The sequence below is a fragment of the Pelophylax lessonae genome (genome assembly GCF_965119305.1).
Source record: "Pelophylax lessonae genome assembly, chromosome: 3".
Classification (NCBI taxonomy): Eukaryota; Metazoa; Chordata; class Amphibia; order Anura; family Ranidae; genus Pelophylax; species Pelophylax lessonae.
The window spans coordinates 102,921,068-102,948,145 of NC_138770.1; the positions used below are offsets into that span (position 1 = coordinate 102,921,068).

Consider the following 27,078-nt stretch of genomic DNA (forward strand, 5'->3'; position numbering starts at 1 on the left):
AAAAAATGTTCTGAGTTCAAAGCTGTTTATTTTAAATTTAAGCTTTGTTCCTAAAATTTTCTCCAAATATTGAGGTGCGCGTTATACGCCGATAAATACGGTAGTTAAAAATTATTTTTACTAAAATGCCTGAAGTGATTAATTTGGAGAGCTGCCCACACACTTTTAGTCATACAGTTGGTGTGATGGTCAAGTGTATCTTTTGGCCATATTGAGTATTTCCTAGGGACTTTATTGGTGAGATCTCGGTCCTAATTTCCTGGGTCTGCACACCTCTCGTGACCATTAAAAGCATTACCAACTCACCCAGTTTGTTTAGTCATTAAATATTAGGGAGCCTGGAACAGGAGGAGCTGGAACACACAAAAGGTGGCAGAACATATAAAATTCCCGGGTAGACAGGAACAATGGCAAGAGATTTCTTCGGAATAACCAAGACACCTGATTTCACCATTACCTAAAATGTCACTTTTGAGTGGTCTGATCCTTTAATGTTCAACTCCAAAGAAACTTTGTTTCCCTTTTTAGGACAGCATAAAGAAGGCATTCTATTTCAGGTTGCTTTGCTTGTCTGCTAGCTGTCACCAGCACAGGAAGTACCGTAAGCAGAATTTGTACCAAGAAAAAGGAGGGGAAGAAAGAGTGACCTAACCCCATCAGAAAGAGGGCTTTTAAATGGTACCTCCCAAAAGATAAATAGTAATACAAAGATCTTGTTAAAAATGTACAGAAAAATATTAATGTCTCTGTATGTATTTCATATGCAATATATGATGTCGCCATACATTATTGATGTCGCTGTATGTATTTTGTCCCAGGAGCCCCTCTTTCTTGTGGCCCTGGTTGGAATAAGGCTATGTATAGGATTTTTTAATATATTTTTGTTACATTTTTAAACAAAAGATTTCTATTATTATAGATCTTTAGGGAGGTACCATTTAAAAGCCCACTTTCCGGTGGGGTTAGATCACTCTATTCCTCTCCTTTTTCTTGGTACAAATAAATATAGGGCTGGTCCCATCACAAACTTTTTTGACTCACATTTTTTACCATAATTATATATCATTCTAAGTAAGCAGAATTCCACCTAAAAAAAATGAAGAAGTTCTAACCCTTTTCCCACTTGCACCCAAGTATTAGGTTGCCTTATGTTTGAACCTGTTAAAGTGCACAATGGACTTTGTACTTGCCTGTCTAGGTGATATTATCCTCCACATAAGAATTCATTTGCAGAACATGCTGTACGGTCCAGTTTTTACAACTTTTCTTAGCCTTCCATAGACTGAAAGCTCATCGTATGTCATTCCCATATCCTCCTGCAGGGGGCACGTTGGTTAGAAAAGTATTCGAGCATGGCTAGAAATCTGCTAACATGAAAAATACTTTAATCTGATCATAGGTGTGTGCAGCCCATTGCATTAGGGTGTGCACCCCAAAGCTCAAACACACATGCCTCTCTCTGCAGCCTCAGCTGCACTGGACAGTGCATGAACAAGATAATACTCTGTGCTGAGTGGCTTCCTGTTCATTTGCCAACTGAAGCATAGTAAACAAAATGAACACAGTGAGTAAGTGTGTTCGCTGTGTTCATTTAGAAAAGGAAGTGCTGGTATGTTACATATTTACTAGCCCCTTCCCCCACTCTCCATTCTTAAACATCCCCCACAGCAGCCAGTGGGAGAAGAGGGATGCCAGCAGCACTGTGGGGGGCGTAGCACGGGGGAGGCCCAGGCAATAGGGGGAATCGGCATCACTCATAGTGATTAGGGTGTGCCCAGGCACACCTGACACTCCCCCTGTGCACGCCAATGAGTACACCCCCTGTGCACGCCAATGAGTCTAAAAAAAACACTTCACTAAGAGAGGCAACCTGTCCACATAAACATTAATAATTGAGGGCTTCTCTGTTACAGAGTCCTGTTGCTGTTACATGGGTTAAAGCAGCCCATGTCATCAGCATCTTAGAGAGTCAAGCCACTGCTTAACATTGAGGGCAGCATTTAGACTCTTCTCCTGTCCTGTGCTCCAATCAACAGCGCTTCTCAGGGCCTCTCTAGAACTAGCTATACTAAACTTTGCTGCAGCAAATAGGACTATTAAAAACTAAAAATGAAGCCCTCAACTATTACGGATTACAAAGCAGACAGAACTGGCCTTTCTATATTATATACAGTATATATATATATATTTTTTTACACACACACACACACACACACACACACACACACACACACACACACACACACACAAACAACACATATATATATATATATATATATATATATATATTTATATTTATTTGGCATACCATACCACACAGTTTATAACCATTTTTTATAGGTCAATATATATATATATATATATATATATATATATATATATATATATATATATATATATATAGTGGGTACGGAAAGTATTCAGACCCCCTTAAATTTTTCACTCTTTGTTATATTGCAGCCATTTGCTAAAACCATTTAAGTTCATTCTTCTTCCTCATGAATGTACACATAGCACCCCATACTGACAGAAAAACACAGAATTGTTGACTTTGTTGCAGATTTATTAAAAAAGAAAAACTGAAATATCACATGGTCCTAAGTATTCAGACCCTTTGCTCAGTATTTAGTAGAAGCCGCCTTTTGATCTAATACAGCCAGGAGTCTTTTTGGGAAAGATGCAACAAGTCTTTTACACCTGGATTTGGGGATCCTCTGCCATTCCTCCTTGCAGATCCTCTCCAATTCTGTCAGGTTGGATGGTAAACGTTGGTGGACAGCTATTTTTAGGTCTCTCCAGAGATGCTCAATTGGGTTTAAGTCAGGGCTCTGGCTGGGCCATTCAAGAACAGTCACGGAGTTGTTGTGAAGCCACTCCTTCGTTATTTTAGCTGTGTGCTTAGGGTCATTGTCTTGTTGGAAGGTAAACCTTCGGCCCAGTCTGAGGTCCAGAGCACTCTGGAGAAGGTTTTTGTCCAGGATATCCCTGTACTTGGCCGCATTCATCTTTCCCTCGATTGCAACCAGTCGTCCTGTCCCTGCAGCTGAAAAACACCCCCACAGCATGATGCTGCCACCACCATGCTTCACTGTTGGGACTGTATTGGACAGGTGATGAGCAGTGCCTGGTTTTCTCCACACATACCGCTTAGAATTAAGGCCAAAAAGTTCTATTTTGGTCTCATCAGACCAGAGAATCTTATTTCTCACCATCTTGGAGTCCTTCAGGTGTTTTTTAGCAAACTCCATGCAGGCTTTCATGTGTCTTACACTGAGGAGAGGCTTCCGTCGGGCCACTCTGCCATAAAGCCCCGACTGGTGGAGGGCTGCAGTGATGGTTGACTTTCTACAACTTTCTCCCATCTCCTGACTGCATCTCTGGAGCTCAGCCACAGTGATCTTTGGGTTCTTCTTTACCTCTCTCACCAAGGCTCTTCTCCCCCGATAGCTCAATTTGGCCGGACGGCCAGCTCTAGGAAGGGTTCTGGTCGTCCCAAACGTCTTCCATTTGAGGATTATGGAGGCCACTGTGCTCTTAGGAACCTTAAGTGCAGCAGAAATCCTTTTGTAACCTTGGCCAGATCTGTGCCTTGCCACAATTCTGTCTCTGAGCTCTTCAGGCAGTTCCTTTGACCTCATGATTCTCATTTGCTCTGACATGCATTGTGATCTGGAAGGTCTTATATAGACAGGTGTGTGGCTTTCCTAATCAAGTCCAATCAGTATAATCAAACACAGCTGGACTCAAATGAAGGTGTAGAACCATCTCAAGGATGATCAGAAGAAATGGAAAGCACCTGAGTTAAATATATGAGTGTCACAGCAAAGGGTCTGAATACTTAGGACCATGTGATATTTCAGTTTTTCTTTTTTAAAAAAATCTGCAACAATGTCAACAATTCTGTGTTTTTCCGTCAATATGGGGAGCTGTGTGTACATTCATGAGGAAGAAGAATGAACTTAAATGATTTTAGCAAATGGCTGCAATATAACAAAGAGTGAAAAATTTAAGGGGGTCTGAATACTTTCCGTACCCACTGTATATATATATATATATATATATATATATACTGTGTATGTAGGCGTGTGTGTATGTATATGTATACACACACACAGTAACATACAGTAAAACCTTGGTTTGAGAGTAACTTGGTTTAAGAGCGCTTTGCAAGACAAGCAAAATTTTCAAATAAATTTTGACTTGATATACAAGCGATGTCTTGATATACAAGTAGCCTCAAGTCACAGCTGAGTATAAAAGAGAAGAGAGGCACCTCTAAGTGTAGCAATATGGTTACATTTAATGAAGGTACAACATTTAGCAACTCACATGGTTGATGATTGGAACAGGCACATCTAAGGATGCAGGCATCCAGGCTAAAGCTGTCCACATAGACCATCCTTCGCACCGCCATCTACGTCATCCCTTCCATGCTGCCCCTCGCTTTCAGATCGCTTTACTGCAGGGTGGTCTTCCCGGTCAGGATTACAGACTGGCAGCCGGCGGTGCAGAAGATGGTCTATGTGGACAGCTTTACCCCGGATGCCTGCATACTTAGATGTGGCTGTTTTATTCATCAACCATGTGAGTTGCTAAATGTTGTACCTTCATTAAATGGAACCATATTGCTACACTTAGAGGTGCCTCTCTTGTCTTTGATATACTCTGTAGCTCCTGCTGGATTTTGCTTCTAATCCCCTTGTGGAAGCGGCTATTTGTGGATGGACATTTTATGGTTATATAACCTATCGCAATGCTATAATCTTTTTATATGGACTATAAACTGAAGGACTTATGAATAAATGGTTGTGGAACGAATCATCTGAGTTTCCATTATTTCTTATGGGGAAATTCGCTTTGATATACAAGTGCTTTGGATTACAAGCATGTTTCTGGAACGAATTATGCTCGCAATCCAAGGTTTTACTGTACATACTATTTATACAATCAGTCCCTGCACCCTGGAGCTTACAAAAAAAAATATAAATACATACACACATATATATATACACACACACACACACACACACACACATATACACACACACTTACACATATATACATACACACTTTTTTTTTTTTTTTACATATGGAACTTACCATACTTGTTATAAGCTGTGTGATCTAGTTCTCTAAGGTTGGCCTGTGTTTTAATGCTATTAAGGAGCAAAGGTTGTTCACTTTGCTGATAATAGCTTTTAATTAAATATATATATATATATATATATAAATATATATATATATATATTTTTTTTTTTTTTTTTTAATAATGATTTTAGAACCATTTATTTAAAGGATATCAAACAACAGTTTAAAAACTTTAAAAAAATGAAGTTAACTATGGACAAGAACAAGGAAGAGACTGTATAATAAGAGACCAATGACTGTCCTACCTCATCAGTTTGCGATATGCGTCCATCTGTGAGCGGCTCCAGTTCTGCTGTTGACGGGGCAGACAGTATACTGGAATATTAAAAACATGATGAGTTCAGAATGATTTCAGTCCATCAGATCAGGACGAAGAAGCACACATTTTATTTTTGAAATCAGGAAAATATTAGAAAGACAATCAGGAAATAGTACACACGAGTAGATTCAGGGAGCAGGTGGAGTGCTAGAATGATGATTGCAAGCTTCCTGCAGTTTACCGCTATGCTACAAACAGAAGGCAATTTTATCTGCACCTGCTCAGGTCTATTCAGATTACACACACAGCTAAATATTCAGCGAAAGGATCCAAGCCCCTCCCTGTCTCTGGTTCTTACAGCTCTGTATGGAGTACCAGTCAGAAACAAACAGTCCACAATAGCAGGTGGACTGTCCTGTTTTGCACCACATTTATTCAGAAGGAAGTTTGATCCTCACTCACCTTGTCAGTGCGCTGAGCTGAAATGTATCGATAGCATAGCCGATGAATCTTCTCAGATCTGTTTTACTGATCCCACCAATGGGGTTTATGTCGGCACTGGAGCAGTCGTACTTTGTCAGGTATCCTCGAAGGCTTTAATAAACAAAAGTATAAAAATGATGCTGACTGGAACTCAATATTTATAAATCATTTTAAAGGTTATTTCAAAAACATCAGGGGGTGAGAAGTGCTGTGAAAGGTTTTTTTTTTTTTAAATTTGTGTGTGCGAATATTTCAAGCATTCACACAGCCACCATGAAAAATCACAGTAATCTGCCTCATATGTTTATTTCCTAGGATTGCCACCGCCATCTAGTGGCCATAATGTAGTATTTTCCTGACTGAGGTATTTTAGGAAAATACCACATTATGGGCACTAGAATGGCACTGAAAATCCTAGGTAATAAAACTTATTGGACATGTTAAGCGCAAGATTTTATGTTAAGAGCAATTATATTGAGAGTTGTGCGAATGCTTGAGGCATTTGCACAGCGAATTTTAAAAAATAGTCGCCACAAAACTCTAAAACAATGTTGGTTTTAAAAGAGTTTACAAACCTCAGATCTATTTTTCAGTATCTCGGGCATCATGTCTTAAAGAGGAACTTCACCCCTCCCCCCATTGTTATCCCCTCACCTTCTATGGTTTCTTGGGTTATCTTCAAAATACATACTCACACAAGTCCAGTGTTGTCCTGCTTTAACCCACCAATCCTCCGCTGCACACTGAGCCCACGTCTGCCATCTTCTGTACTTACCATCACGTGTCAAGCAGGCTTTCCCGGGTGCAGCCAGGCCCCCTGGTGACACTCACATGCACAATGTGTTCTAGACTGCCGCAAAGCCTTATGGGACGCATAAAGTGATTATTCCTGGAGGCTTGGGGCAGCTATGGACGTTATTCTGGTCTAGACAAAGGCTGGAGAACAGGCTATTTTCCCCCAAAAAAAAGATTCCGGCTAGAATTCTGACTAGAATTAATCTAGATGTCTGGATATCTCAACCATTTTAATGTATATTTTCTTAAAAATGTGTCAGAATTCATATTCTACATTTATTGTCATTGGTTTAATATATAAATGATCGATCTAACCTTTCATCCACATTAGCTGATCCGAGAACCAGCAGTCCTCCTGGTAAGCCACGTGTCCAGAGGCTGAGCTGAGCAAACAAGTACGCCATCACCATCCTTAATCGGGCCTGTGGAAAGAAGTGACATGACAATATCATTTAGAGTGGACCTAGCATCAAATATATGGTTTCATATTAAACACATGCATGCTCAATAATGCATTAGAGTAAAACTTCCAGATATTTCCGATTATAGTACTCCGCCTGACATTTCTCTACAGAAGGAAAACACCATCTTTGCTAAGGCACAAGCCAGGGTCTCCATCTACTTCCTGGATTGAAGTGCTGGATTGATGACACAATCACGTGAAATCTGGTATCTGTGCCGTTCTTAGCGGTGTTTACAAATGTCCAATATAAATCAGCCTCGGTCTTGATTTGCTACATTGGAGGGCCGGGGAGACATTGGAGGTCCAATAGACCAATCCATAGCAACTATATACACCCACTAGTTTCAAAAGTGATGATATTATTTTTCAATCACATTCCATGTCTATACTCTGGCACTAAAACCCTTGCCATAGCCATGCACCACATGGCATTATCTTCTCCATTTACCCATCCAAGAAGCATTGTTACATCCAATACCAGGGGTCACCAAACCTTCTAAGCAAAGATTTAGTTCATTGTCCTTCATACTTTAAGGGGGCGAACTGTGGTCAGTGGGAGTAGAAAACGCCCCAGCATCATAAAGAGTGGACAATAACTCAGGCTTCATGAACAGTGGGAGGACAAGGACTACATAGTGCCTGTGATCAGTAGGGGGAATAGTGCCCTATTACTGGTATCAGTGAGAGAAATAGTGCCCATCTTTGTGTCAGTGAGAGGAATAGCGTTTCATCATTTATATCAGTGGAAGGAATTATGCCGCACCATTAGTGTCCCATTGTTGGTGTCACTGTGAGGAAAAGCATCCCAGCATTGGTGTCAGTGGGAGTTTTAGTGTTCCATCATTTATATCTATAGCAATAATTATGCCATGTCATTGGTGTCAGTGGGAGGAATAGTGTTCCATTGTTGGTGTCAGTGTGGGGAATAGTACCCCATGATTGCTGTCAGTGGGAGGACTAGTGTCCGATCATTGCTGTCAGTGGGGGGAATTGTGTCCCATCATTGCGGTCAGTGGGAGGAATGGTGTCCCATCATTGTGTCAGTGGGAGGAATGGTGTCCCATCATTGTGTCAGTGGGAGAAATGGTGTCCCATCATTGGTGTCAGTGGGAGGAATGGTGTCCCATCATTGTGTCAGTGGGAGGAATGGTGTCCCATCATTGGTGTCAGTGAGAGGAATGGTGTCCCATCATTGGTGTCAGTGGGAGGAATGGTGTCCCATCATTGTGTCAGTGGGAGGAATGGTGTCCCAGCATTGTGTCAGTGGGAGGAATGGTGTTCCATCATTGGTGTCAGTGAGAGGAATGGTGTCCCATCATTGGTGTCAGTGGGAGGAATGGTGTCCCATCATTGGTGTCAGTGGGAGGAATGGTGCCCCATCATTTTGTTAGTGGGAGGAATGGTGTCCCATCATTGTGCTAGTGGGAGGAATGGTGTCCCATCATTGTGCTAGTGGGAGGAATGGTGTCCCATCATTGTGTCAGTGGGAGGAATGGTGTCCCATCATTGTGTCAGTGGGAGGAAAGGTAAGGAATAGTGCACCGTCATTGGTGTCAGTGAGAGAAAGAGTGTCCTATCTTTTGTGTCAGTGGGAGGAATGGTGTCCCATCATTGGTGTTAGTGGGAGGAATGATGTCCCAACAATGGTGTTAGTGGGAGGAATGGTGTCCCAACATTGGTGTTAGTGGGAAGAATAGTGCCCCAAGGGCCTGATAAAGGAAAGCAAAAGGCAATATCCTGCCTGTGGTCTGCAGTTTGGACACCACTGTCCAATATGGTCCTCAATGTTTGGCTGGTCAGGCTGTTGTCATTGTATCTTCTAATTCTGTATGTTGAGTTAAAATAAAAAAGTAATACAATAAAACAAAAAATATAAAATTAATTTTGGGTAGACGGATTTTATAGGAAGCTCAGGGTGGATTTAGTTACCCTAAAGAAGTAGTGTCAGTAAAGGTGTGTAAGCGGTTGGGTGTGTAAAAGCCACAGATGGTTATGGAGACACCACGCAGTTTTTATAATGCCTAAAGCTTTCAATACCCAAAATTCACATTTCTTGGATAAGATCCTTTATCTGGGATCAATCCTCACCACTGCAGCTTGCTCTTTGTATCTAGGGCCTAACTACAGTATAGCAAAATTCCATGAAGATGGCAGGGGGTACATGTGGTACATTTTACACCAGAAGAACTTTACAATTATAAAGGAAACATTTACGGAAAAGCTGAGCCCTCTCTCTATACACGCTTTAGCTTTTATGAAAGGAATGAAGTTACCTGGACATTCTGGAGTGCCAGATTCTCCTGTCTGGTTCCACCATGAACACGAAACTGGGGGACTTTACCGGTCACAGAAGTAAAAATGCCAATAATAGCCTTCACAGCGGTGTCAATGGTTGGGGTCAGGTGATAACTGAAATAAAAAATATTGAAAATAGTTTAAGTGCATCTATAGTTTTTTTTGGGGGGTTTTGGATAATTTGGAAAAAAGGTTGCATCTCTGGGATAGTAACTGAAGATAAATATAAACAGTACATAGACAGTATAAAAATAACCGAGCAGTAGTTTTAATCCCCCTTTGCTCTATCAAAAAAAATATATATTTTTTTTTTAACTATTTACAATTTTTTAGGTCGTGTTTTATTGTTACTTCAGATTCGGATAGAAAAGCAAAGATATCTATATCTCTATTCTACATCATCCATATCTATGTATATCTATATTATCATATCGATTTCATCCATATCTACAGTTTATCTATATCCTCTACAGTCTATTGATCAATCTATCCAATAAAGACGCAAAACATAAATCCTCCATTCAATAAATTTAGAAAGCTCTTGATCAAATTTTATTCTGCTACGTCAATCTCTGGAATTTTTTAAATTCCCTTCTGCTTACTTAAACAAATATCTGCGTGTGTCAGAGAACTGTTCATAATAATACAGATCAATTGAAGAATAGTTTCCAATTGCAATGTTTTTGACTAATCGATCATAATTTATGTTTAAGTTTACGTCAAATGAAAAGCATGACACAATACCACGTGTGTTGAATCATTCTATATTTTAATTGAGGATTAAGCAATTGTTTTTGTGATCGTTTGCACCTACTATATATCGATAACAAATGTCTACGTGTATGGCCATTATAGTGTCCTCTGCCTTCTCAGGTACCTGCCTATTTGCTGTGACAGCATGCTGGCTCTTTCTCGAGTCTCAGTAGAGGAGTTCTCAGTCGCCATGTAACAAGTGGTCAATAGACGGTTGCAGAGCTCATTGGGAGTTGTAGTCACATAGGATTGATCACCGACTATCTGACGTACATCACACAGCACTTCTTCATCTAGAAGAACAAAATACAAGTATTTTATGTATTTTTTTGGCAATATCTTACTTACATTTACTAATAATATTGTATTTTATTAAAGGATTTGATAGGTACACTTACTTCCCATAGCCACAGCCTGGTATACAAGGCGGCACATAGAGTATACAATACAGGCTACAGCAGAGCTGTCCACCCCACCACTGAGAGGAAGAAGGAACTCTCCCTGGAAAAGCCATACAAAGATATTATTATTAAAGCTGCCCTTATATAAAGGGAATGAACAGTTGTGACACAATATGTGATATTAGATGTAGGTTGCTCCAGGCTCATGGTCCTGGGGGCTCAGACTCATAGGTAAAAGTCTAACTCCTGGCAAACAGCTAAATGTAACTTTGAAATACATATCTTGGAGCAGTTTACAAGGGATGACCTCAGGTGTGTTCTGATCCTAGTCTGAACCAACCTGAACATTCCCTCTAGGAAGCGGTCCACGGCCATCTTTAGGTGGCTGAGGCTCTCTGTACACACACCCCTTGTTTACATGTGGCTGAGGGGTGGGCAATCCCTCCGCTGCTTATGAATGGCCATGGACAGATGACCCCTTCCTGGTGGGATCGCTCAGACAGGTTTAGACTAGAATCCCATCAAGCCTGAGCTCACACCTACACTTTACCCATTTGCTGACCCTTTACTGGTATCCTCATGCACATGAAGAGTGTGAAAATGTCCTTTTTTTTGATGGTGGGTCATAGTAATAAATAATAACTAATTATACAGCTAATATAAAAACATTTTTTTTTCACTTTTTGGGACAGTTTTCTTTTACTAATACATAAAAAAATAAGAACATTTTTCTGGCCCTATAAAAGGGTACAAAAAAAACAAATAATGCACACATATGTGGCATCCTCATCCACATCAGAAGTAGGATTTTTCTATTTTCAAGCAGGCCCTGGAAATTGCATTAAAGATACGATTAACATTAACCACCAAATAAAGGCCAAAATTGACATGATAAAAAACAAAGTGTAATTCACCTGGGGTACCTCAAGATTTCATGCATTATTTTTAAAAGGGTGTCATGACTATAAAAAAAAAGGTCTAGAAATACTAAAAAGGAAGCAATAGGGTAATTTATCATGGAGCTCAGTAAATACAAGGGGTTGATTTACTAAACTGTGCACAGTGGACAGACTGTGCACTCTGCAAGTGCAGTTGCTCCAAAGCTTAGTAAATGAAGTGAAGCTTCACTTTTCAAAGAATACCCAATCACATGCAAGGAAAATAAAAATTGAATTTTTGCCTGCACATGAACATATGACCAATAGAGGTAAATGGAGGGTCCAATTGGGTCCACCCGAAAAAAAGACAGGCGGACCCGATTAGACCAATTGTGTGAAAGGGGCCTAAGGCTGCTTTCACATGGATGCATTGCGGTTTACCTGCACCATAACTGACCTCAATCTTCATGTCTTCCTCAGAATTCCTGCAGGTATCGCTGGCTGCTGCTGCTGTCCCCCAGGCGGGTATGGCTGGTGGCTGCTGCTGGCTGTCCTACAGTGCTGGTACTGCTGGTTAGTACTGCGTGTGGGTACTGCTGGCTGGTACTGCTGGTGGGTTCTGTTGGCTAGTGCTGGTGGGTACTGCTGGCTAGTACTGGTGGGTACTGCTGGTGGGTACTGCTGGCTAGTGCTGGCGGGTACTGCTGGCCGGTACTGCTGGTGGGTTCCGATGGCTGGTACTGCTGGTGGGTTCTGCTGACTGGTAATGCTGGTGGGTTCTGCTGGCTGGTAATGCTGGTGGGTTCTGCTGGCTGGTAATGCTGGCTATTACTGCTGGTGGGTTCTGCTGGCTACTACTGCTGTTGGGTTCTGCTGGCTGGTGCTGGTAGGTACTGCTGACTGGTTCCGGACCAACCATTCTCGAGCATCAGTGTGACAGGAGTGGCACTGGAGGGAGCATGCGGAAGCAGTAGAGAGCAGAGCTGATGCTTCCTGTATCGCTTCTGTCACAGGGGGAGTACATTTGATATCACTTCACCAGTGACAGGAGCCGGCGCTATAAAGGAACCATTGGCTCTGCTTCCTCTAGTGCCGGCTCCATTCTTCACACTGATGCTTGGGGGTGGTGGGTCGAGAACCCACAATCCGGGCTTGCCGACCCACCATCCCAGAGCAGGAGGTGGCCCGGGATCTTTGGACACAGAGGCTCGGAGTCAGTAATATTTTCTCGGGGGGAGCAATTTCACCATTGCCCCCCCCCCCCCTCCCAGGATCCGCCCCTGATGCTAGCTACATAAAGAGTTAAAAAAATTGATTTTGATTAGGAGTTTAGTTCCGCTTTAAAGTTTTCTGAAGCTTCACATTTTCTACCAGTTATACAGTGAGCAAGTAAAGAATATGGCCTTTATTTTTTTTTTCTTCAGCACATAGTAAAAATAATAGCAGAAATAATAATGACTAGTTCTATGCTAGGTATGCAACCTGACAGCATAACAAAGCAAAAAAAATGAGGCTTCAATACAGGGAGCACCCACCACACTGGGATCACAGTGTTATGTGGGGTTTCTAAAGGGAGCTAAACAGAAGCTGATTACTTAAAGACTTCCTTTTTGATTGAAAATTTGTATGGAGCTTTTGTTATCTGAACTTATTGAATTATTAACAATTAAGGTGTAAAAAACAAAGAAAAAAAAACAAAGAAAAAGGGAGGGGGGGAGGTATATAGAGGATGTTTCTTAGGCAATCTCAAGCAAAGAAATTCTTTGTAGATTAATAGTAACACAATGTTAATTGAATTTCCCTTTTTTTGTTAGCAAAACAGCTATGGATAGCCTGGTAAACATGTAAAAAGAGAGTAGAGTGCCAACTGCTGGCTGGAAAGGAGAATACAAAATATTCAAATATTTCCTATTTGCCTGTCATACATGATCATGAAAAAATATATACAAAACTATAAATTCTATTTAAATAACATACAGAATTTCATTACATAATGGGAAAAAAATGCTCACCTGTTTACTACGTCTTAAATAGTCCCAAAGCCAACAGGCTGGTCCAAGACTGGAAAGCAGTAAAATAAAAAGTTAGTTTTTCATGTACACTTTGAAATCCAATTTAAGTTTTACAGCCATGTACATAGTGCACAACTCTAAAGATGACACTAAATAATTATTATAAAAATTGTACAAATGCATGAACATTAAAACATTGTGTATGATGAAGTGTAAATAGTGCAATAAATATTCAATAATCCACGTTCTTTTGTCACAAAATATGGCCATATGTCCATAAAATTGTACACACATACATATTGGGGGCGATTTACTAAAACTGGTGCACAAAGAATCTGGAGCAGCTGTGCATGGCAGCCAATCAGCTTCTAACTTCAGCTTGTGCAGGGAAAGTGGTTGTTAAGCCACTTTATAAACTACACACAATCTCCCCTGTTATAAAGCCTCCTATGCTGCAGTGGACGTCCTTTGTAAAAAAGAGGCTTATTTCTACATGATTTCACAGTGCAGATCCGCGGTCACGCAACTCCTCGAGGCTCCCTCTCCCGATCTGACAGCTAGAGGGGGAGGGGCCGAGATTCCCCCGCTGATGTCAGTAGGGAGGAGGAGGAGGGGAGGAGAGAGCCAAGACGTTAGCCAGGGAGGAGGGGAGGAGAGCCGAGATGTCAGCCGGGGAGGATAGAGCCGAGACGTCAGCCGGGGAGGAAGGGAGCCTCGAAGAGTCATGTAACAGCCGATCTGTGCTGTGAAATCAGGTAGAAATAGGCATCTTTTTTACAAAGGACATACACTGCAGTATGGGAGGCTTTATAACAGAGGAGATTGTGTGTGAGGTCTAAAGGTATTTCAGCAGCAGGTAAGGGGGGGGGGGTAGGATTGGTAAGAGCTGACATGCAGGGAGGAGGAAAGGGAGCGGAACAGAGAGAAGAACGGTGCAGGGTTGCGGATGACGGAGAAACGTACGCTGACCACGGTGTCAGGGCTCAGCAGCCATGATACACCGTGGTCAGTGTACGGGGGGTGGGGGGAGGGGAGAAACTGGCAGGATCAGCCAGGTTTTTTAGGTAATACAGGGGGCCAAATGACACAGCACAAGCACTGTGCTGTATAACATGCTTTAAAGTAGCAGGATCCAATTTTCTTTTTTTTTTTTAGGGTAACAAACGCTTTAAGCTTTGACAATAAAACCTGGAAGCTGATTGGTTTCAATCCAGAACTGCACCAGATATTGCACACTCCAGCTTTAGTAAATCTCCCCCATTGTGTCCATAGCAATCATCAGCCCTAAAATGTAAAAGTGATCAGTGTGACCATGTTTAGATCCAATATCCTCCCCTGTGATCTACAATAGGAAATGTGCAAAGGCTCCAAGTTTGGGATAATAATGAAACCCAGGACAAGTCCCCTTAATAGGGTAGATTTTCCAAATATAAATTATATTAAAATCATAAGAAATCAATAAGAGGTCATTAAGCACTTTCCCTATTGGTAAGATTGGATACATACCCAGAACAGCTTCCACTCCTCCAGTACTTCCAAGCAGAATACAGATTACAAAGAAACAAGGTCAGTGACGCTAGCTTCATAGACTACATACAGAAATGTGCCTACTTCTGTCCTTCATATTACTATACATATCCAGTGGTAGCAACAACTTTATAATGCAAAGTGCACACACTATTAACCAATACATTAACCAATACCCATTAATAGCAACAACCTAAACGTGTCACACTTCTCTATTGCCATCTACTGGTCAAAAAGCATATCTACCAATAAAATGAATGTTCATAATAATCATCAAGAAATATACCGCTCTATTGCTATATACAGTATATAAATATTTATATACAGTATATTAATATTTATATACAGTATATAAATATATATATACAATATATATATATATATATATATATATATATATAAAATATTGTTGCCATTTAAAAAAAAAAATTATACACTAAAAGTCTGATATAAATCAATTAGAATCCAAATGCACATTTAGACCAAGGGTCGCAAAGATAAATCATTTTGCTTCATTTCTGGACATCTCTCTTATAGGATTAGAATCCCTCCATTTTGAGAAAACTAAATCTAGTGCCCAGAATTTCATCAAGGATATGTCCTATAATGGCAATCCCGAAAACGTTTGAAACACTATAGTTCCTATATCAAACAGACCCATCTATGATGAAATTCTATGGGATAGAGAAGGTTTTTCACAAAATGGAGAGGTTCAGTGGAAAAAGCAGTAATATGAAGCAATTTAAGATGGCCATAGATGGATCAAATCTCAACCGTTTCAGCAGGGACTAGCCAAGATTGTATCTGTCTATGGGCAGGCTGGCTTTACTAAAGTTGATCCATCATTTGACTTCAGTAAAACCAGCCTGTCTGATTTTTTTCTTGCGATCACTGAGGGCAGCTATAGATGCCAGCAGGGACTATTGTGTTCTGCAGGCAGGGAAGGCTCCCTGCGCCCCCCGCTGGCAAAACAATAGCGCTGCAGGAGGGATTCCCCGAATAACAATGACTATGTTGATGGGGGAATCAAGCAATTTTCTTGGCTGCTCTATAGTAGGCAGACAGATTCAATTTCATCAGTTTACAATAAGCAGAGCAGTAGATCGGATCCCTATAATACCTGATTTCCTCCTCAGGTCTATGGTACTTCCATTGGATGTGGGAGTATATACATCATCAAATGAGGAGAGGGAAAAGTCCACATGTACTCTGTGAAACGGGGTCACTCTGCTGGCCTGTACAGAGCAATGATAAAGTAACTACAAACAACTTCATCTTTAGAGATCAGCTCATAGATTTTTGTATAAGAACTCTTGACTTTTTAGAAAGTTCAACAAATGTTTGGACTGTTGCTTTAGCAAACGATAAGTAGAAATATCCAAAGATCAGGCAAAGGGTTAAATGAATACAATGGAAAAAGGAAAAAAAATCTTCAATTATTAAAATATAAAAACCAAGCTGATTAATGCCATATGACCAGTGTCCCATACATGCCCACACTGATGTGTTCATCCTGCCGACGGTCCAGTAATGCTCATCACTAAGGGCTCCCACACTTTTTTCTACACAAAATCAGCATACCCTTTTTAAACAAATTTAGCTGTTCTCAGATCTAATACTTTTCGAACACGAAACTATGAGAAAAAAAAAACAAATAAAAAAACGAACTGCACATGGTACAATCTGTCACTAGCAATTGACTTAGCAGTTGTTTTTTTTCTCATTCCTAGCATAGCTTTACCACCTGTTATTTTATCCATTCATTTTCCTATCAACAGGGTGACAATGTCATTTGCACTGCAATGAAATCCCAGTAACATTGTCACCCTATGGACAGCATAGTCTTAGCTCCAGTGCAGTGCAGAGTGACTTCTTACAGGATTTTGAGCACCCAGCTCTTCCTGCACATTCCTGAGCTTCCAAAGACGTCAATGCAATGACGAAACATGTCAAGCTGACGCACGCTGCCTCACTCTGAACCCTAGCTGTGGAACGCACACCGGACCGACCGACAGGAAGGAATATTTCTTTTATCCTGAAGCGTTCGGTACAACTTTTAACACAGTAATTAGTGCATTCAGCAGGGGACAGTATATGTTAGCAGTTTATTTGGCTGCATGATGCCCATAGGGCAATGATATTTTGCTTGTATATTTTAATAAATGTTTAAATAAATGGGATCTATATAACTTGATTACTATACTATGAGGACTCCCTCTTGTCTGTTCTTTTAAATCCACCCTGAGATGCACAGGATACCCTGATACCCAGGAGAGTGGATAAGGAGTGTACCCTGGAACTGGAGATTGAAATAAGCGATATATGATCCAGGTTGCCATAAGGTAACAGGGATCTACTATATTTGGTAAGCTTTGACTCCTACCACATCACACGAGTGCCTTCAAGACACCCACCATCACTGTTCTCCTGCATGATTGTGATGTTTCACTTGTACAACATAGGCTGTATACACACAGTTTGTTGGACATTGAGTGGATATTCTGCACAGAGCACAGTGGCACCTTATTTATATATTTATTGCACATTTTATATATATACTGTATATATATATATATATATATATATATATATTAATCTATTATATTGGAACCATTGTTATGATTTTATGACTATGTTGCACAGTACTACATCGATGCATATGTATTGGTATGCCTAAAATGGATACACTTTGAGGGTGATTTCTTTTCACTTAAGCACTTTATATGCACAGGAGATTTTTTATTTCTTATACGTATGCACATATATATTTATACAGTATATATATATATATATATATATATATATATATGAAGGAATTTTGCGCTGCTAGAATTGTGGATATTTATCTCCAATTTATAGCTAGACAAAGTGGTGAAGCAATGAGATGTAACCCGCTCCTGAGGTCACCTTTTTTTTTTTATTACTATCTTTACTATTTTCAAATGCAATCTTTTTTTTTCTACCACTGTGCATGCACATTTTTAATACAGGTGGTCAAGGGCTGTTATCTAAGCAGACTTTCCATTTTTCATGACGGTCAATTTTAAATAGTGAAGCAATGATGACAAAGGCTATCTCAGAGCTTTTACCATCAAAAATAAGTTGGCAATGGCAGTTCTGTCCTAATAAGTTCCCCTACGATTGTAGGCTATTTGGGATCCAGCTATAAAGTTGTGGGTGGAACAGTGGCTTAGGGGGTCCTTGGTTCCAGTATCCTCCCACACTCCGCAAACATGCTGGTAGGTTAATTGGCCCCAGTCCAGTTTGGCACTAGTATGTGTGTATAAATTAACCATGCACATGTGTTATCACATTCTGAAACATGGCAGTCCGAGCTAAGCAATTGGTTAGAGTTGAGAAAAGACCTGACAGCCCTACTTTGTAAAAATTGGCTAAAAAAAGTCTATGAAAAGGTATTTTATGGGGGCTGGCCCACAGAATCACCAAGAGTCAGATACGAATGAACAGGTGTATACATACATAAAGTTTTGGTTAGTGGACGAGAGTAGTTTCCTACTAAAAAGTACTGCATGGCAATGAATTCCTTACGAATATACACCGTGAGGAGGTATGGGCCCTGTAGCTACGGACATCTTCCAAGTCTAATTTGGCAGTGAGGACCTCCTGTCAAAATAGAATGGGAGAATGATCAATTACACCTTTTTATATTCTTTTAGATAAACTGATGTACAAAAATAAGGTTAGATTGGCTTCCTATTTTTTCAGATAACAATTTCAAAAGCTTGTTGCCAATACTGGCTTGTCTATGTGAACTGAGGTGGCCAGGACCAAATACAAAGCCCAACTGAATTTTTGAGGAAATGCTCTCTATAAATGCAGAATACAAGAAAACCACAAGTTTGAGCCATTTACAAAAACACCCCTAGTGACAATAGGAAGGGAACTTATAGTGGAACTAAACCCATTATTTTTTTTAACAGTTTCAAATAACAGTTATATTCCAGGCATGCCTGTCATATTGCTTGTGCTCTCAAACCAAACTGATAGACTTATCTCTGGAATACATCCCTTTCTTTATCAGGAATTGTTGTGAGTGGATGGTGGTCTGGCGGATATTTGTGGCCTGGCATGAGGAATTTCAATGAAACATGGTCTACTGGTCACATGTGTTGAATTCCTCAGAGATCCATGCCTCATTCATTTTTATAAATGTGAGGTAGTCTACACTGTCATGAGCTAGGCGAATGCGCTTATCGGTCACTATCCCCCCTGCTGCGCTGAACGTCCTTTCGGACAGGACACTGGATGGGGGGCAAGCCAACATATCCATTGTAAATTGTGCAAGCTCTGGCCAGAGGTCAAGCCTCCCCACCCAGTAGTCCAGGGGTTCATCACTCCTCAGAGCGTCCACATCGGCCGTTAAGCCGATGTAGTCGGACATCTGTCGGTCTAGGCATTCCCTGATGCTGGATCCGGAGTAAAGCTGTCGATGGTTCGGCTGAAAGAAGAATCTCATATCTCAAGTGACCAAGACATCTTCAAACCGCCCTCTTCTTGCAGGCGCTGTTGGATTGCTACCCGCAACTGTCTCTCTGTGACTGGAAATTCCTCTGCCAGCGCACGCAAAAGCAGAATGCAGCATTTCCCACAGCAAGGCCTGGAAGTGCTGCATTCTGACCGCCCTCTGTGATTGTGGTAACATTTCCGCCATTTTTTGTTTGTACCGGGGGTCTAAGTACATTGCCACCCAGTACTGGTCCTTGGCCTTTATGCTTTTTATACGGGGGTCCCCCTTAAAACACTGGAGCATGAAGGCCCCCATTCGCACTAAACTGGAAGCGGTGTAGTGGCCTGCTTCCAGCTCATCATCCAGGATAATGTCGTCCTCGTTCTCCTCCCCCCATCCACGGATAACACCAGGGATCCCAGAAAGGTTTAAAGCATGCTCTTCTTGCTCCTCCTCATCCCCCGACACCATCCTCCTCTGACTCCTCTTCAGACTCCTGCTGTTGACTTGTCTCAGATGGAGTAGCACCCACTGGGAATTCATCCAACATTGCGACTTCCTCATCTTCCTGCTCCTGCTCCTCGACGGCTTGATCAATGACACGACGCAATGCACGCTCCAGAAAGAAGGCGATGTCACTGATGGCGCCCTGGCCGTGACTGACCAGTTTGGTGATCTCATCGAATGGCCACAGAATAGCAAGATTAGCTCGTTGGATTAGTATATTAAATTCTTAGGTACCTCATCCCTAGTCAGAATAGAGAAAGTATCGAACATTGGGGCATAGGTTGGGATTTTGAAGGGTACCTTTCTATAACCAATACAAAAAGTATTTTAAAAGTATTCACCTACCAAAATATATGCCAAAGCTTGCGTATTGGTCAGACGATGGAAAAGGACACATAGAACGTGGGAGTGTATTGATACCACAGAAGAGGTGTGGATCCCGTTGTTGGGAAATTTATGTGAATAATAAAAGCAAAACTTTTTTAAGAAAAAACTTTATTTTTATGTTGTATTGGTTATAGAATGGCCACAGAAGCCTGCATGCGTCCCGCATGAGCAGCCACTGGCGAGGTGAAAAAAACCCAAGCTCCCCAGAACCTGTCCTGCCGCAGAGTTCGTACAGGTAGTCTTTAACTGCACGTTTCTGCTGGAGCAGCCTATCAAGCATATGCAACCTTGAGCTCCATCGTGTTGGGCAGTCACAAATAAGATGCCTGACGGGCAGGTTGTGTCACCGCTGAATGTCAGCAAGGCGAGCCATGGCTGTGTAAGATCTTCTGAAATGGCCCGAGATTTTTCCTGGCCTGACGCAAGACGTCCTGGACCCCAGGGTATTTGGCAACGAATCGCTGCCTGACCAAGTTCAGGACGTGTGCTATGCATGGCACGTGTGTTATTTTGCCCTGTTTCAGCGCGCTCAGCAGATTGTCGCACACCACTTTACCAACTGTCATATTGAGTGGTGTCAGCCACTGATCTGCCTGTGAACGCAAAGCTGAAAGGAGTGCAGGACCAGTGTGGCTCTTGGCACAAAAGACGCAGCACAACATGGCAACGTCTCACCTGGCATGTGGAATAGGTTCTGGGGATCTTGGGCGGCGCAGCAGAATACACGGTAGCAGCAGAAAAGGAGGAGTCAGCCGAGGAGGAGAGGGAGGATGGAGGAGGAGGAGAAGAAGAGGCAGGCCTGCATGCAATCCGTGGCGGTACAACCAAATCTACACGGGTGCCAGGGGTTACATGCTTGATGGCCGTCAGAAGGTTCGCCCAGTGGGCAGTAAAAGTGATATACCTTCCCTGCCCGTGTTTGCTAGACCATGTGTGTCTGTGGTCAGATGTATCTTGGCACCAACACTGTGTGTCAGAGATATATTCACTTGCCGCTGAACATGGCCATACAGCTCTGGAATGCCCTTCTGCGAGAAATATTTCCTGCCTTGGACCTTTCATTGTGGTGTTCCAATGGCCACAAATTTAAGAAAGGCCTCCAAGTCCACGAGTTGATATGGCAGTAGTTGGCGGGCTATCAGTTCCGACAAGCCAGCAGTCAAACTTTGGGCAAGAGGGTTATCCGGTGTCATCATTTTTTTCCGCTTCAACATTTAGGCCACAGAAGCCTGCCTTTTTCCAGAACAACGTGGCAACGGCATCATGGAAGGTGGAGTGGAGGACAATTGTGAGGAGAGAGGAGAAGGAGAAGAGGCTGGACGGTGAGAGCCTGGAGTGTGGCTTTGTGGTTTCTGACGGTGTTGCTCCCACTGGGCTCGGTGATTGGAGTTAAGGTGCCTTCTTAAGCGGTCGTCCCTAGGTGAGTGTTGGGCTTACTGCGACTTATGCGTTGACTGCAAAGGCTGCAGATGGCAACACTGTTGTCAGCAACGGACACATTAAAAAAAGCCCACACTGTGGAGCCATGTGTCGGCGTCCTGGGAGCGGCAGACTACATGGTTGATGGCTCGCTCCTGATACATTTGCAGTCTGCTTTGTACCTCTTGTGCAATGCAAGTTCTGCCTGCCTCTCCTCCCTATCTGCCGGTCCGTCTCTCCCTCTGAACTCCCCTCTTCCTCTCTTGTGGCCACCCACGTGACGTCCGTAGACACGTCATCATCCACGTCACTTTCTCCACCACTAACATTCAAGATCTCGGAGTAGGCAGCAACAGCGAGGACTAACCACCTTGGGCTAATCTGGGTACTGTCGTCAGACTGCTGAGTGGCGGCTGTTGCTACCTCCTCTTCCTGGTCTGATGCCAACAATGGCTGCGCATTGCAAATGTCTTGTGACGGATCAGAAAATAATTCCAGTGACTCAAGCGGAGGGTATGTGGTGGTGGTGGTGTTTGTGGTGGTGTCTTTGGGGGTTCACACAGCAGGGAGTGAAGAGGGTGCAGATAGAGAGGATGAGGAGGGTGCAGAAGAGGAAGGCTGAGTGAGCCACTCAACCAAGTCTGGTGCGTCCTTTGATGTAATCGAACGCACCTTCTGAAACTTTAAACATTGGCTCCGACCTACTGCTCCTGCCCTACCCCTACCACCTCTGCGTAAGTGTCTGCCTCTTCCTCTGCCTGTCCTGTTTTTAAATTACCCTGTGACAAAAGTCTCTAGAGAATCGCAGTATATCTGGAAAAAGGTATGTTTCAATCTGTGGTATTGGGGGACCACAAGTTTATCACACCAGTTCTACAAATAATTGGCCAGTAACTGTTGTCACTGTGTGTAGCACAGTTAACATAGCAAAAGAGGCCAAATTTTTGCAGGACTAAAATACAATCTTAGAAAAGTATACTGTTAAATAACACCCCACTTCAATGTGTGGCATGGGGGGGGGGGGCACAGTTTTATCACACCAGTTCTACAAATAATTGGCCAGTAACTGTTGTCACTGTGTGTAGCACAGTTAACACAGCAAAATAGGCCAAATTTTTGCAGGACAAAAATACAATCTTAGAAAAGTATACTGTTAAATAACACCCCACTTCAATATGTGGTATTGGGGGGCCACTGGTTTATAACACCAGTTGTTCAAAAAATTGGCCAGTGAGTTTGGCACTGTGTGTATCAGACTTAACGCAGCAAAAGAGGCAATATTGTTGCAGGACACACATACACTTGTAAAAGTATACTCAGATAACACCCCACTTCAATATGTGGTATTGGGGGGCCACTGGTCTATCACACCAGTTGTTCAAAAAATTGGCCAGGGAGTTTGGCACTGTGTGTATCAGAGTTAACACAGCAAAAGAGGCAATGTTGTTGCAGGACACAAATACACTTATGAAAGTATACTCAGATAACACCCCACTTCAATATGTGGTATTGGGGGGGGGCACTGGTTTATCACACCAGTTGTTCAAAATATTGGCCAGTGAGTTTGTCACTGTGTGTATCCGACTTAACGCAGCAAAAGAGGCAATATTGTTGCAGGACACAAATACACTTATGAAAATATACTCAGATAACACCCCACTTCAATATGTGGTATTGGGGGACCACTGGTTTATCACACCAGTTGTTCAAAAAATTGGCCAGGGAGTTTGGCACTGTGTGTAGCAGAGTTAACACAGCAAAAGAGGCAATATTGTTGCAGGACACAAATACACTTGTAATAGTATACTCAGATAACACCCCACTTCAATATGTGGTATTGGGGGGCCACTGGTCTATCACACCAGTTGTTCAAAAAATTGGCCAGAGAGTTTGGCACTGTGTGTATCAGAGTTAACGCAGCAAAAGAGGCAATGTTGTTGCAGGACACAAATACACTTATGAAAGTATACTCAGATAACACCCCACTTCAATATGTGGTATTGGGGGGGGGGGGCACTGGTTTATCACACCAGGTGTTCAAAATATTGGCCAGTGAGTTTGTCACTGTGTGTATCCGACTTAACGCAGCAAAAGAGGCAATATTGTTGCAGGACACAAATACACTTGTAAAAGTATACTCAGATAACACCCCACTTCAATATGTGGTATTGGGGGGGGGGGGGCACTGGTCTATCACATTAGTTATAATACATTAAAAGTGCTTTTGTCACTGTTTGTAGTATTGCTGCAGCAACGCTCAGTCACCACACCTGTCACAATGCTGCACAGTACACAATACAAATCCACTATAATATGCTTTCTATATTACAAAGTATATTATACGTGGATTACACCCCTATATAGTGCACTGCACACCTATACCAAATACATTGTAGCCCTTTAAATTACTTCTGTGGACATTAACAGAGTGATTTGTGCCACTGCCGATCTCTATCTGTCCCTAAAGCACAAACTGGATACTTGTCCCTAAACTGAACAGAAACTGTACACCTATACCAAATACATTGCAGCCCTGTAAATTACTTTTGTGGACATTAACAAAGTGATTTGTGTCACTGCTGATCTCTATCTGTCCCTAAAGCACAGACTGGAAACCTGTCCCTAAACTGAAAAGAGACTGTAGTAGACCTATACCGAAATACCAGCCCTGAAAAGGACTTTTGTGGATCTTAACAGAGCTATTTGTGTCTGGCAATCTCTCCCTGATGAACACAGCAGACCTTTCCCTACGCTGACAAAAAGCATAATGTGAAATGGCCAACAGCTCTGGTCTATTTATAAGGTAGGGGGTATGTCCATGTGCTAAAATGTTTCAATTGGCTGTCCTCCACCTGACGGCTGTGTCATGAGTCAAAGTTCTCCCCAATGTAAACTAATATGGCCGCCGCGAACAACGGCATGTGTTCGCAAAATTGGCGGATAGCGAACAAGCAAAATTTGCGGCAAACTGACCGCCGGGCGAACCGCAAGGCCATCCCTAGTCGCCAGTGTCCCTCAACACTGGAACACAACAGTGAGCAGAATAACCACATAATGCCAATGAGATTGATGAGTGTTTCAGTATTAGCCAATAATATGTACCACAGAAAAAAAGAAATAAAAAACTTATCAGCATAAAATGCATAGAAATAATAACCAACAACATTAATACTATATAAATGTCGGGACCAGTAAAAAAATTTCCCTGGTCTACAGAAGAACAAACCGAGATCTGTAGATCTCAAACTCAGACCTCAAGAACCGAAGAGCCCGAAAATGGCTAAACTCCAGAAAAAACATATCTGGGAGAAAGAAAGCTCCAGAGTCTGGGGAGTGCGGCCACAGAGTCCAGAGGCTACTGGTTTCATTTGGTACAAGAGGACTGAGTGGGGGAAAAGCATGAGAGCATAAGTGGGTAGGCCTGGTTGCTACTATTCATAAACAAAGTTATACATGAATATGCCTGGATGTAAGAGTTGACACCTATGAGGTGGTATAGGAAAGGATCTATGTACTATTTAATTATGGATCTGGAACCCAAATATATATATATATATATATATATATATATATATATATATACTGTATATATATATATATATATATATATATATATATATATTGTGACAGGAAGTCAGGTAAATCTGGGAATGTAGTCACTGAGAGGAGACACATTCCCACCTGCTTTGAAAAGTTCACTGATACTATAGGGTGTTGGCTGCAAAAAGAGCCAGCAGGAAGTTGAAAACCATTCAGCTGTTCAGAATGAGGAGATCAAGGCCTCTATAATTTGTCCAGAGAAAATCTATTGAGTGCTGCCTCCTGTCGCCGTGTGGGCTGGGAGAGGAAGGCAGACATACGTGTACCTCCCGACGCCGTGTGAGCATGGGAGAAGACCCCCTACAGTGTTGGTGAAGCTAAGGAGGGTAACCACGAGTGAAGACGTCTCAAAGGTGAGAAGACAAAGTGTTCCATGTGAAGAGTGTGAAGAGTAAAGGGACCTGTTAAATGAACTGTGTTCAATGTGAAGAATCTGAAGAGTAAAGGATCCTGTTATAAATGAACATGTGCTGTGTGAAAGAAAACAAAGGGACATGTTCAATGGACAATGTTTGTGCTGTGTGAAAAGCAAACAAATGGACATTTGAGTGTCTGCTGTAGGATCAGCAGTGTCGGCCCAACAGTAGGTTGGAAAGACTTCTTAGGTAGGTTCCAGCGTGAGAAGGTAGCCGCCCACAGAGGCAAGGATTTATTTTGTCTTTTATTTTATTTTGGCTGTTTTGACGCTTGCAATTATGTGAAGTAAATTGCATGAATAAATCAGTCTTGTTTTCAACCTCTGCTCGGCTATCTCTCTGTGAAAACGCACCCCCAAAGGGGTCACCCATACGCCTACCACCGAGCTAATCCCTCACATATGGTGGAGGTATGCAGTGGGCATAAGCAGAGATCCCTGCAAGGAAGTGCAAATGTTTGATGAACTTTATCTGGTGCATGAGATTGCACAATCTAGGTGTGCAGGAGAGAAGATCCTGACAGAAAAAAAAAAAGTGTTTTAAAGAGACAGCGGTCTCAAAATTATTTGATGAACTTTGTTGTGTCTGGTGCAAGTGACTGCACAAACTGTGTGCGCAGGAAAAGAGATCCCGCAAGAGAGAGAAAAACTACATGTGTTGAAGAGACAGTGGTCTGAAAATTTTTTGCTGGACTGTGAAAAATTTGTTTGTGGAGTTATTGAAGATGGGGCGATCCAAACGCCTGAAAAATGCAAAGATAGATGAAATGAGAGACCGGATTCTATGGATGGAGGGGATGTTACCGTCTGAACCAGCCCCATCCATGCCTAAAGAGAGTCTACTAAAGAGGAAGGTTGTTGTCCCTAGCAACACTGATGAAACTGCTATGGAGACGCAGTGTGCTCAGATGAAAAGTAAACCCAAAATGGGGGAGATGCTGAAACAACGGAGCTTTGCAGCTCAACAAAAGGATCACCAAGAGAGCATGGCAGGCTGGAAACAGAGACGCCAGCAGCCAATGGAGGCCATCGGTTTGGAGGAAACCGAGTATGTGTGCAGGGCTGAGTTGGATGCCTTGCAACGGAAAATGGAAGAAAAGGAACAAGCCTTGGAATTGCTTAAAATGGAGCATAGAAACTTGCAGGAAATGAATGAACTACTAAAGTCTCATGTGTTACAGTGGGAAGAATCCACTGCTCTTCTTTTGGTCGAGTTGCAAAAATGTCAAGACACTATAAAGGAGAAAGATACCATCCTCATGGAAAAG

The 27,078-nt window shown here is 42.0% G+C and overlaps 1 pseudogene across 1 annotated transcript; it reads right to left on the reverse strand.

Moving 5' to 3' along the window:
- Positions 1-1,223: 1,223 nt before the first annotated feature.
- LOC309550395 (glutamine-dependent NAD(+) synthetase-like) lies at positions 1,224-20,675 on the reverse strand (annotated as a pseudogene). The gene is made up of 11 exons (XR_014226178.1): positions 20,664-20,675; positions 18,564-18,638; positions 16,135-16,249; positions 13,488-13,536; positions 10,595-10,697; positions 10,321-10,489; positions 9,422-9,557; positions 7,001-7,107; positions 5,870-6,001; positions 5,394-5,463; positions 1,224-1,316 (listed from the first exon to the last, which is right to left on the reverse strand). The product of XR_014226178.1 is annotated as a glutamine-dependent NAD(+) synthetase-like (transcript).
- Positions 20,676-27,078: the final 6,403 nt, after the last annotated feature.